This window comes from Podarcis filfolensis (genome assembly GCF_964270895.1).
Source record: "Podarcis filfolensis genome assembly, chromosome: 2".
Lineage (NCBI taxonomy): Eukaryota > Metazoa > Chordata > Lepidosauria > Squamata > Lacertidae > Podarcis > Podarcis filfolensis.
In genome coordinates, this window is record NC_139605.1 from 113,267,042 (window position 1) to 113,278,725 (window position 11,684).

The 11,684-nt window shown below is 48.9% G+C and overlaps 1 long non-coding RNA gene across 1 annotated transcript; it reads left to right on the forward strand.

The window, feature by feature from the left end:
* Positions 1-4,221: 4,221 nt before the first annotated feature.
* LOC310755998 lies at positions 4,222-10,669 on the forward strand. Its single transcript, XR_014544625.1, has 3 exons — positions 4,222-4,347; positions 4,866-4,951; positions 9,388-10,669. It is a non-coding gene; the product is annotated as an uncharacterized lncRNA (long non-coding RNA).
* The last annotated feature ends 1,015 nt before the right edge of the window (positions 10,670-11,684 follow it).

Below are 11,684 nucleotides of genomic sequence, written 5' to 3' on the forward strand. Positions count from 1 at the left end.
AGATGCTTCAGGTTACAGACGCTTCAGGTTACAAACTCCACTAACCCAGAAACAGTACCTTGGGTTAAGAACTTTGCTTCAGGGTGAGAACAGAAATTGTGTGGCAGCGCAGTGGCAGAGGAAGGCCCCATTAGCTAAAGTGGTGTCTCTGGTTAAGAACAGTTTCAGGTTAAGAATGGACCTCCAGAATGAATTAAGTTCTTAACCCAAGGTACCACTGTACTGTGTTTGCTGTGCTATCCAAGGCCTCAAAATGTCTTGGACCAGCACTATAGCTCACTACTGTATAGGACATCTCTCTCTCAGATGAGGTGTGGGTGGCAGGGAGAGATGGCACAGTGGATCTAGCTTCCTAGCAGTGACATTAAAGGGTAAAGGGACCCCTGACCATTAGGTCCAGTTGTGGCCGACTCTGGGGTTGCGTTGCTCATCTCGCTTTACTGGCCGAGGGAGCCGGCGTACAGCTTCTGGGTCATGTGGCCAGCATGACTAAGCCGCTTCTGGAGAACCAGAGCAGCGCACGGAAACGCCGTTTACCTTCACGCCAGAGCACTACCTATTTATCTACTTGCACTTTGATGTGCTTTCGAACTGCTAGGTTGGCAGGAGCAGGGACTGAGCAGTGGGAGCTCACCCCGTCGCGGGGATTCGAACTGCCGACCTTCTGATCGGCAAGTCCTAGGCTCTGTGGTTTAACCCACAGCGCCACACCGCGTTCCAGCAGTGACATTACTGCTGTGGAATTGGACAGTGAGGAGATGGGGCAACAGGGAAGTTGGGGTGCATCAACAGAGGACCACAGGTACTTTATCTCTGTTCTAAAATGACAGCCCGATGTCCCGGAGAGTCAGGAATGCAGTCCAAATGATGTTGCGCCTGTGCATCTGTGTCCAAAATGAAACAATTTCGCAGTCTGCGAAGGGGCTGGGTGGAGAGGGCTCATTCCTTTTCCACGCTTATGAGGACCCACTCCTTTAAGCCCCCTGCTTGTCCCTTCCCCAAACTTTTCCAGATGTTGCAGCTTTTCTTCCCCCATCTCCTCTCTCCTTGTCACATCTGCAAGTGGTTTGAACTGCAGAGAAGATCTGCGTGGAGTGGTGAGTTGGCACCAAACTTTCCCCCTTGCTCCCGCCCCCCCACCCGCCCCGCTCCATTCCCTGGCGCACGGATGAGTCCAAAAAGTTAAGAAAACCCTGGCATTGCAGGGAAGCTGGCCCACATCTTCGCGTTGCGGGTCAGCACATGGCTGATTAAGCTGTATCAGCGCAGGCAAGTTTCTCCCAACTCGCTTTTTCCTGCCTCGCCTGCTTCCTTCTAATCTAGATGCTTCAATGTCTGTCAAGTCTCCATGGCTGGATCCTGACAAGCAAAGAGCTTGGCTATGCAAGAGGTACCCAAGCCTGGGCATTGAGAGGGCAAGGCATAATATTTCCTCTCAGGTCAAACTGAAGTCCAGCCTAGAGACAGCAGTCATTTTTCCTCCCAATAGCTGAAAAAGGGCTTGGAAGGGAAAAGGTTCCTGCTCACTTACACTTTTGCCTCGGTTGAAACTTGTTGGGCAGGTTTCCGTATTGTTTCAAAAACCTGCCCAATCTGTTTGGCCAGAGGTAGCAGAGGGTCAAAATGAAATAAGTATGTGTACACACCATGGGAACCTAGGGCTCTTGTCAAAACACTTTCAACCCTCTAAACGTGATTCTCTGTCTCCAGAGAAAGGTATCAAAAGGCGCTTTTGGAAATGGATTATCTGATTAGTTAAAATAGCTTTCCCCCCCAGATTTTGTTAACACTGTTCACACATGTGCAGAAATATGATAAGTCGAGCTTACAAGCCCTTTCAGAAACTTGTGAAAATGCCATAAGGGTAATTCTGAAGGTATCTGAATTCCTGCTTCAGTCTGAACATGGGAAACAATCCTTGAAAAAGCAGGGCCGGCCCTGTCATTAGACATTGAGCAGCAATTGCTTAGCTGGCAGTGCAGCAGATTTACTTTCAAACCCCTAGTAGATATCCACTCAATGTCTCTAATTGTTTGGAGAAGCGTGTCTCTCCTCACTACAGTTTTTCTTCTTTTTTAAGCAAATACCAGTGAACACATGGTGAGCATGGTGGAACATATGGTGACCTTATTCTGGGATGCTTAACAAAACTCCAGGCCACTGAGGCTGAGATTGCATTGACAGATTGGTCTTCCATAGAAGAAGTGGGAGATATGACCCGTTGGACTGGTGTATCTGGTCTCCTGCTTGTCCCTCTTTGACCAAAAAGTAGGTAACGGCTGAATCTCAGCCCTCTCAGCGCAACTTCAAGACTCTCCATGGACATGATTCCTGCCCCGAACACTCCTGTTGCATTGGGCAACATGTACAACATGGGGAAAGGATCTTCCCAGTGGTAGTTAGTCTGGAAAAGGCTTAGCTGGCAGAGTTGGCTCCAGGTTTTTGTGGGGCTTCAGGGCAAGATGCCCTTTGTAGGCATCCCTCCTCCCCAGCACTGGCTACTTCCTCTGACACCCCAATGGAAAGGGCAGGCAAGTGACCGTGTGGTGGCAGGCGTTGCCTCTTCTCACTTGCTTTTCTTGCTTGAACGCTGTCATGTACTGAGTTGAATAGGATTCAGAATGCAGCAGTCTGATTGGTCCTAGAACAATAGGGTCCAGAATGCAGCAGTCTGATTGGTCCTAGAACAATAGGGTCCAGAATGCAGCAGTCTGATTGGTCCACAGGAGGCACCCAATCCAGCTCCAGGTGGAAGTGAACCCGCAACCTGATTGGCCTACAGGTGAATCCCGGAATTAGCCAATCACGTGGCGCCCATTGTGTAAATAAAGTATATAAAGCAGACATTCTGGGGGAACTTCCATTCCTCCTCACCACTATGAGCTGAAGAAAGAGCATGAAATCCACTCTTGACTCCGAGTAGATTTCAAACACACTCTTTGGACCAGAGGCCAGCAGGTGGCAGTGGTGAGAGGAGCAGTGGCAGGAACAGGGAGTGCCAGCAGTGCGCCCTTGCCTATGCATGGGCTTTGACAGGTGCCCAACAATACTGATTGCCGACCCTAACTTTGGTGGCCAAAAGGACTTGCAAGGCTCATGCTGAGGGTACTTTCACTGTGTGTTGGGGGGAGACTAAGGAGGATGTTCCAGAGAGAAGAGTAAGATGCATTCAAAAGAGGCTGTTTTGGAGTTTTATCCTTCCTGGAGCACAGTAACAGGATATGCACGAGGACAAGTGTGATAATCTCCTTCTTTGCAAGCTGATCTCTTTGGCGACTGTCGCAGAATCTGATGCTGACTTTTTCCTGGTTGGGCGAGAACCTGGCAGGCGGCCTCAAAAATCACTCTGGGTTTCAAAACTTGGCCTGAACGAGATAGCTGCTTCCACCACCACCCCTGTTCCTGATGTGTGGTGTGATGTGGAGATTTATATGCTAATCCATCACACACAACGTAAAAGCCAGGAGTAGATTGCCCCCCCCCTAATCTCTCTGCTGGGAACCTGACTTTATGGCTCCTTGGGCCGATATTGGACTATAGATCTCCATCGAGCCGACAGGCCTTTCCAACCCGCAGGCCATGGGCCCGGCTAATGAAATCACAAGCTGGCACAATGACTTCAAATGTGCCTGAAATAAATTCGATTTGGAAAAATGAAGAAAGTCTGAAGTGAGCTGTTTATAGAAGGGGTCTGAGCAAAATGGGCTGGCTTCTGGGAATGATCTAATCCAGTTAGGGTTGCGGAGGTGGCTCTGATGTGTTTGGAGAGGACAGGCATCTTGGCTTAAAGTTACAATTGGAAGGCGTATGGACAGGCAAGTTCAGTTCATGGGGGCCCGTCTCATCTCAGGACTAACCAGGTTTTCTGCCCAGTTTGAAACAGGTTGCCTAAAGGCTCATTTGAATGATCAACAGTGATCGTCTTATAATTTGGACCAACAACTAACATTATTTTTGAAAGGTTACTTATCATGCATGTAAATTTTACGCATGAGACCGGAGTGACAAGCTGTCCTTAAATTTCCACCTGAAAGCTACCACCTGCAGACCAGAACCACCCAAGGTGGATGGGGGAGCCACTCTAGCACTGCATCTCTATAGTGCTCTGCCCTGTTCCCAAGGCAACTGTTTGTGGCCAGCAGAGGAGACTGGTCCATTATGACAAAGGAGGGACTGCCCCACCAACCTCAACCTGCCCTCAGCCAGCCCACATAAGACAATCTACAATGGATGGACAGGACAAGACCATCACTTCTTCCCTTGCCCTTGTGTACTAATCTGTCTCTGCTAGAACCTCCTCACTTAAGACTGCTGCAGTTCAGGGATGGAGGATGGCGTTTCTACAAAGTATATTTTTGACATCATTGTTATGTGTCTGGCAGCCTTTCCCTTCCTTCTGAAAGCATTTCCTCAGCCCAATTCACTCTACTGAAAGCTGCAAATGGCACTCCGGCATAGAGTTGTGGAAAGTAGAAGCTTGAGAATGCAGACCCCTCTATTTCCCAGGGACAGTCCCGGATTTACAGAAGCCATCCCGGTTTTTTATTTGATCACGGAATGTCCCGCTTTTCCTTAGTACGTCCCTCTCATCATAGAAATGTTGGAGGATATGGAGTTACGTGACCTCCGAGCCAAGGAGATAAGTAACTTCGCGACCTTAAGAAGACATCCAAAGGCAGCCCTGTATAGTGAACTTTTTAAAAAAATAATGTTTAATGTTTTATTATGTTTTATGTATGTTGGAAGCTGCCCAGAGTGCCTGGGGCAACCCAGTCAGATGGGTGAGGGTATAATAAGACGTCCCTATTTTCATCGGAGAAATGTTGGGGAGAGCTAATGAACTAAAATAAATAATTTCTACCAAGACAAACTCCACATTGACGGGATAGCCAAAGAGGAAGCTGTCTACCTGCAACACACACCTCAAGTCAACATTACTCCACTAGATACGGTGCTTTGGAGGCCGATCAAATCCATCTTTCTCTCATCATCTCCCCCTGTCCCACTTCATTGGTGGAGGCAGGGAGTTCAAGGCCTCAGGCCACATCTGTAATATGAAACCCATCTCCCTTTGTGTTGATTGTTGATTGGGTCAGGCCCCTCCAATGACCTCGGCCCTGTCAGGACTGCAAGACTAACAAATACAAACAGATGGAGTTTCTGCAGGTGGTAGCATCCCCCTGGGATCTCCCAGGTAATCCTATTACCCATTCATTACCTGGGAGGCTTCCGGCAACGGACCCAGCTTGCTGCAATATCTGCTGCTATTAAAAAAAAAAAAAAGACGAATCAGTCCCCACCGCCCACCCCTCCTTGCCATGAAGCTCTTCTGCTCAGTCTAACAAGAGTCAGCCAACTTTTTCAGCAGGGGGCCGGTCCACCGTCCCTCAGACCTTGTGGGGGGCCGGACTATATTTTGAAGGGGGGGAAAATGAACAAATTCCTATGCCCCACAAATAACCCAGAGATGCGTTTTAAATAAAAGGACACATTCTACTCATGTAAAAACACCAGGCAGGCCCCACAAATAAGCCAGAGATGCATTTTAAATAAAAGGACACATTCTATTCATGTAAAAACACGCTGATTCCAGGACCGTTTGTGGCAATAGAAGGCGATTGGGCTGGATCCGGCCCCCGGGCCTTAGTTTGCCTACCCATGAACAAGAGTTTGGGGGAAAGAGAGGGAGGTGGAGCAGCTCTAAGGAAACCTTTGCTGGAGGCTGAGCTCAGAGGGAGATGCGCCAGTAAAAAGTAGCCATCCCATCCGCTCTACCAAGAGACTAAATGGAGGCCGGAATACAACACTGCTTGTGGCTCACTACCCTGACCAGTGAGAAGTTCTAGGGCCAGGATGACCTGCATTTGGTGTACGGATAAGTGAATCTGTCCATGTCATTTTCTCTCAGTTTCTCATATTTCCCACTTTAACTTCCGTTCTCTACATTTCCATATCAGTTTGACATTTTTGTTTAAAGTACAGTGGTACCTCAGGTTACATACGCTTCAGGTTACATACGCTTCAGGTTACAGACTCCGCTAACCCAGAAATAGTACCTCGGGTTAAGAACTTTGCTTCAGGATGAGAACAGAAATCGTGCTCCGGTGGTGCGGCAGCAGCAGGAGGCCCCATTAGCTAAAGTGGTGCTTCAGGTTAAGAACAGCTTCAGGTTAAGTACGGACCTCTGGAACAAATTAAGTACTTAACCCGAGGTACCACTGTACTCACAAGCATTTTAGTGCAAATTTATACTAATACACACATGCCCGTAGACAATTTTGCCTACTGTACTGTACATATTTTTTGAAAATGCACACATTTCTGTACACTTGGCTAGAGAATGGCATTTCAAAATACAGAGATGTGCTTATTATGAGGGATGGCCACGCTTCATATTTTGCATATTGTTTCAGAAAGGAAACATTAGGTAGCCGTGGTGCTATTTTCCTAGAAAAAGAGGTGCTGGAACTCACCATGTGCACCTCACTCGTTCTCTTATACAGTGGTACCTCAGGTTAAGTACTTAATTCGTTCCGGAGGTCCGTACTTAACCTGAAACTGTTCTTAACCTGAAGCACCACTTTAGCTAATGGGGCCTCCTGCTGCCGCCGTGCCGCCGGAGCACAATTTCTGTTCTCATCCTGAAGCAAAGTTCTTAACCTGAAGCACTATTTCTGGGTTAGCGGAGTCTGTAACCTGAAGCGTATGTAACCTGAAGCGTATGTAACCCGAGGTACCACTGTAATGACAAAGGTGCCCCCCCTCTGAGAGGTGCCCAAACTGAGTTATGGCTGAACAAAAGCCCCGGATAGCCTCATCATTCAGTGCAAACTGAATAGAATTTCTCCCCATCCTAAGTTTGGCTTCCTTTGGAACTGAGAGAGAGAGAAGGCTAGAGACTACTCTGGAGACAACAGCGCCTTTGCAATATTTGCTTTGAGTACGTATAAAATAGAAGAGCATAAGTGGAGGCAAATAAGAGCACAGTCTTACCTGTTGTCCCACTTCAGATTCCTTAGCGATACCTGCACCCAGAAGGTAATTTCAGCCATGTGTCCATGGCTGGGGTTGATTTAAAGAACCAACAAATATGCAGGTAAACTGAAATAACTTTCTTCCCCACAGTCTGTATCCCTAAGCATTTCTCTCTCAGCTGGGCTCATTTTTTTGGTATTGGAACCCAAATAAATTGGAGTTTGGGGGCAGGAGAAGCATTTGATTGTAGGGGAGTGATCTGTCAGAGCAGAAGTCACCAGCCTTTAGGGGCCAGCGGGCATATTTGGAATGTGAGACAGTGGAGATGTACCATAACACAAAATGTCTCCTGTAGGCAGGGGCGTAGCATGGGTTGCCGCTGCCCGGGGTGGACTGAGCAGCAGTCAGCCCCTTTGCCGTCCAGCATCTAATCAGTGGAGTCTGTTCTTGCAAACTTGCTCCAACTTAGGAGCAGAGATAAGGCAGAGAAACGTGAAGCCAGGAACACCACTATGCCGCCTCGCCCTCCTGCCTTGCAGTGAGGCACTCTGGGCAACGCACGTGGCTCCAGAAGTGTTTTCCCACCTTCCTTTTCCTCCCTCCCTCCTCAGTAGGCAGCAGCAGTGGCACCACACTACCCCTCCCTCCCTCCCTCCCTCCCTCCCTCCCTCCTTCTCTGCCAACACAGGGGCAGGGTGCGGGTGGGCGTCCCTTCACCATCCACAAGGAGAAAGAAGGTGCCCCCACCAGGTTGCACCCCCTCAGAAATTTGCGCCTAGGGCCATGGCCCCCTGCCTCCCCCCTCCATGCTATGTGTTATGTACTGAAGTTCTCACCCTGGGCCAGCAGGGGGATACTGTAGATAGTTTTCACTCAGGTCCGCATATGCAGATAAGGAATTGAAAGTGACGTTCAGTGATTGGATAGTTACAGAAAGTTGTTACTGTTGCTTTGTAGCTGAGCTCTATATTAGCAGGTTGGCTGAACCCTTCAGTTCAGTTCTGATCTGGCCTGTGAATAAACAAGAGCTGTCTGAAGAATCGCTGTGTCGTCTGATATGGTCACCCACAACTTAACACTATGCCACTGGCTGTAGGAACCTGTAGCAAGGCCAAGCTGGTACAAACATGAGTTGAGCAGGATGAGTCTCTCATGCACTGTGGAATTTTCAGAGGATATTTACTGATTCCTTCTGCGTACACCAAAGGAGGTGTTGGTGGGCACAGTGTTGGCAGCCCCTGTCCTAGACGGAGGAGTGTTCAGCAACCCTGTAGCTCTTACAATTGGATACCTGCTCCCTATTTATATATGATTGGGACAGAGCTGGCTTGGGAACATAGGAAAACACCTTATACCAGGTGAGATCATAGCTGTCAACTTACAGATTTGAAAATAAGGGACCAGCAGCCTCAAAAATAAGGGATCAGCAGCCAAAATAAGGGATTTTCCCAGCACAGGTATGTTCAAATTCTGAGCCCCTACAAGCCAAAGGCAGAAAGCCCAGCCAGCAGCCAAACGAAGCCTCAAGTGGTGGTTCCCACAGCGCAGCAACCTGGCAAAGGGGATGCAGCAAGGAAAACCACCGTCACCTCTCCGCTGGGAAGCGCTGAGCAAAAATGAGTCCCCAGGCAACGCGGCCGATTTGATCGGCACAAGGCATGCAAGCTCCACCCCCCCAGTCATTCTTAGACTCCTTATTGGGTGAGCAACGCAGCCAAGCAACACAGTTGGAGCCTCCCTCCTCCCTGGCCGGCAGGGAGGGAGGGAGGGAGGGAGGGAGAGGAGCTGCTTCCTTTGAAACCCGGGAAATTTAAGGGACATCATCAATAAGGGACAGCAGCGTGACACAGCACTGGGATAAGGGATTTTCCCACCAAATAAGGGACGGTTGACAGCTATGGGTGAGATTAGTTATCCATCAAGCCCAATATTGTCTACTCTGACTGGCAATTGTTCTCTCTAGGGCTTCAGGAGGAATTGTTTTCCCACCCCACCCCCTGCCACATCACCTTCCTCTTGGTTTTTTCCTCTTTCAGCTGGAGACACCAGGGATTGTTCCAGCAACTTTCTGTATAAAAACATGTGCTCCACTGCCTTGCTAAAATCCCTCCCCATGGTCAACAAGCTATAGGTTTAAATAAATGGGTCTACCGCCATCACAGCTAGTTTCATCTTGAGGCCGAGATAATAACGGCTTGCCTTAAAGACCACCCAGTGTGTTCATGGCAGAGACTCGAACCAGGGACTTTGCTGGCTTGCAACTCATGGGCTTCGGCAGTGCGCTGACCTCCACCGCCACCACCCCTTCTGTGATATTCTTGCCTGCGGGATTGAGCGAGGAGATGTGGGAGAGAGAAGGGTAAACCTTGAGGTAAAAAGCATAAACCTCTCTGCTTTCCTTCCACAGCTGAGGAATCCCAAAGTGAGCCTCACTCGAGCCTGCTGCTGCATCCTAATTGGAAATCTGCAGGGCAGCTGAATTCTTCTTAACCCTCAAAGTATGCAAAAACATTGTGCCTTCTGTAGCTTAACATTTGCAAAATGAGCACGGAAGATGCCTATGAATTAACTTGTGCACCGGTCCTCTGAAGTCTCCAGGTCTGAAGCCACCATTGGGGGGGTCCGATGAATGCCCAAGTAGATGGACCATTAGATCTCTTGTGACTTTTTTTTTCTTTTCTCATGTGAAGCTAAGAAGGAGTTATCTTTGCCCGGATGCCAGTCTCTGTGGCTGCTTTGCAACGCCCACTTGGCCTGAAGGGGAAACTGTGGTCAGATTTCAACGTCACAAGTATTTGTGAGCGTCAAAGGACCATTGCAAGAGACAATGCAGCCAAACAGATGCTGCAACTGTCCTAAACTGCCCCTTTTTTGGGGGGGGGAAGGCAAGGGATGCTCGGTGCCCCCTTGTGGTAGGTAAAAGGACTGTGCCAATTCATTGTGGAACCTTCTGGACTCTGGCAGACCTCCTAGTTTATTCTGGCTTCTTAAGCTTCTAGTCTGGGCTGCATGGAAAGTTTTCCAAAATTCCTGGCTTGGAGTCTGTAAATGGAAGGGATTCCAGAATGCTCTAACTGAGATTCAAAACCTCTTCGCCGGGTTCAGCTGCCTCTTTACAGCGATAGTTACTGCGCTCGGGCACATTTGGACTAGGAGTAATCATATTTTAATATGTAATAGTCATTTATCACTCATCTTATTCCAAACACTTGGGGCTAGCCAGAATAGATTTCAAACTTAATGTAAAGTATCCAGTTAAAATTCCATTAAATCAGCAAAATATGCTGATAACAGATGCTGCACTCTAGCATTTTAAAGAGAAAGAGAGATTGAGAGGGAGGGAGAGGGAGACAAACTGGGAACACTCCTTGTTCAAATCTCCCCTGAGCTATAAGCTCTGTGGATTGCCTTAGGCAAACTAATATCTCCATCTGCCCCATGGGGGTAATAATCTTTCTCAAACTTACAGGAATGACCTCACTCTTTTTATTCATATTTATTTTATAATATAATAATTGTATACTGCTTTTCAACCGGAACGGTTCACAAAGCAGTTCAGAAAATCAGATTTATATTGTGACGATCCATTGCTGTCATTTGGATGGGTCTCACAAAGAATATTTGGGCTCTGGAGAAGATACTTTTTGAGTCTTGTTATCCTGCTGACCTAAGAGAATCCCTGAGATTAAACGAATTGTGAGCTTCTCTGTTCAGCCATCTGTCTTCAGAATATGGGTGCTTTCAATAGTAGCAAGTAAATGTGGGCTGGTGTCCAACTGCCATGGCTCCTAGCTTTGCTTGAGCTCAGAGGTGTGATGGCAAGGCAAGTTCTGGGGAAGGGCGTAGGCAGAAGTTGTGCTGATCCCGAGGGTTAACCTTGCGGCGAGGTCCGAGTCCAGTCCGAGGTCGGGGGTGCGGTATGGATGCTGTCCATCAAAGCTGAAGCAGAGTCCAAGGCAGGGAGTCGGGTGAGGTCAGGAACTCTGGCAGAAGAGCAGGACAGGGTGCAGGCAGGAACAGGCTACCAACAATGTTGCTCCCGCAACCTGGGACTGGGCTCGCTGGCTTTTATCTGCCCCGAGGCACAGGGCGGCCCCAGTCTACAGGTGAGTTGCCTCTCCTGGCCTGGAGGCGAGCACTCCTCCTGTGAGAACTTAGTTCCCTCTGCCTCTCTGCCCTGAGCCTCTGCAACTCAGGAGAGGCTGGAGGGATACCGAACCCAGAGGCAACCTGCAGGCAATGGGTCCTCCATCACCTCAGGAGCCAGAGCAGACTCAGCTGGTGCCTGCATCTGAGGATCCAGGACAGGTGAGGACCCTTCAGGCTCAAGCCCCAGCCTTGGCTCAGCTGGTTCTGGAGGTGGGGACTCCTGTGCAGGCTGGGATTCCTCAGGTTCAGCCTCTGAGTCCGAATCCCAGGCCATCACAGAAGTACTTCAAAGCCCCCTCCCCAGATATTCCTGCAACCACTGCTGCAGCTGCTACGCTGGGTAGAAGGTATCGAGTGCTCTCAGCCCTTAGTGCTTTCCGAGCAAATCCTGTTGGACAGGCCCAGCGTCAGCACCCTGAGGCACCCTGAGGCACGCCAGCGATGTTTAGGGTATAGTGCAGTGCAGGGGTGACACCAGGAAAAAATTGCACAGAAGGGACAAAGTATATTTCTAGTACGGTAAAGGTAAAGTGACCCCTGACCATTAGGTCCAGTCATGG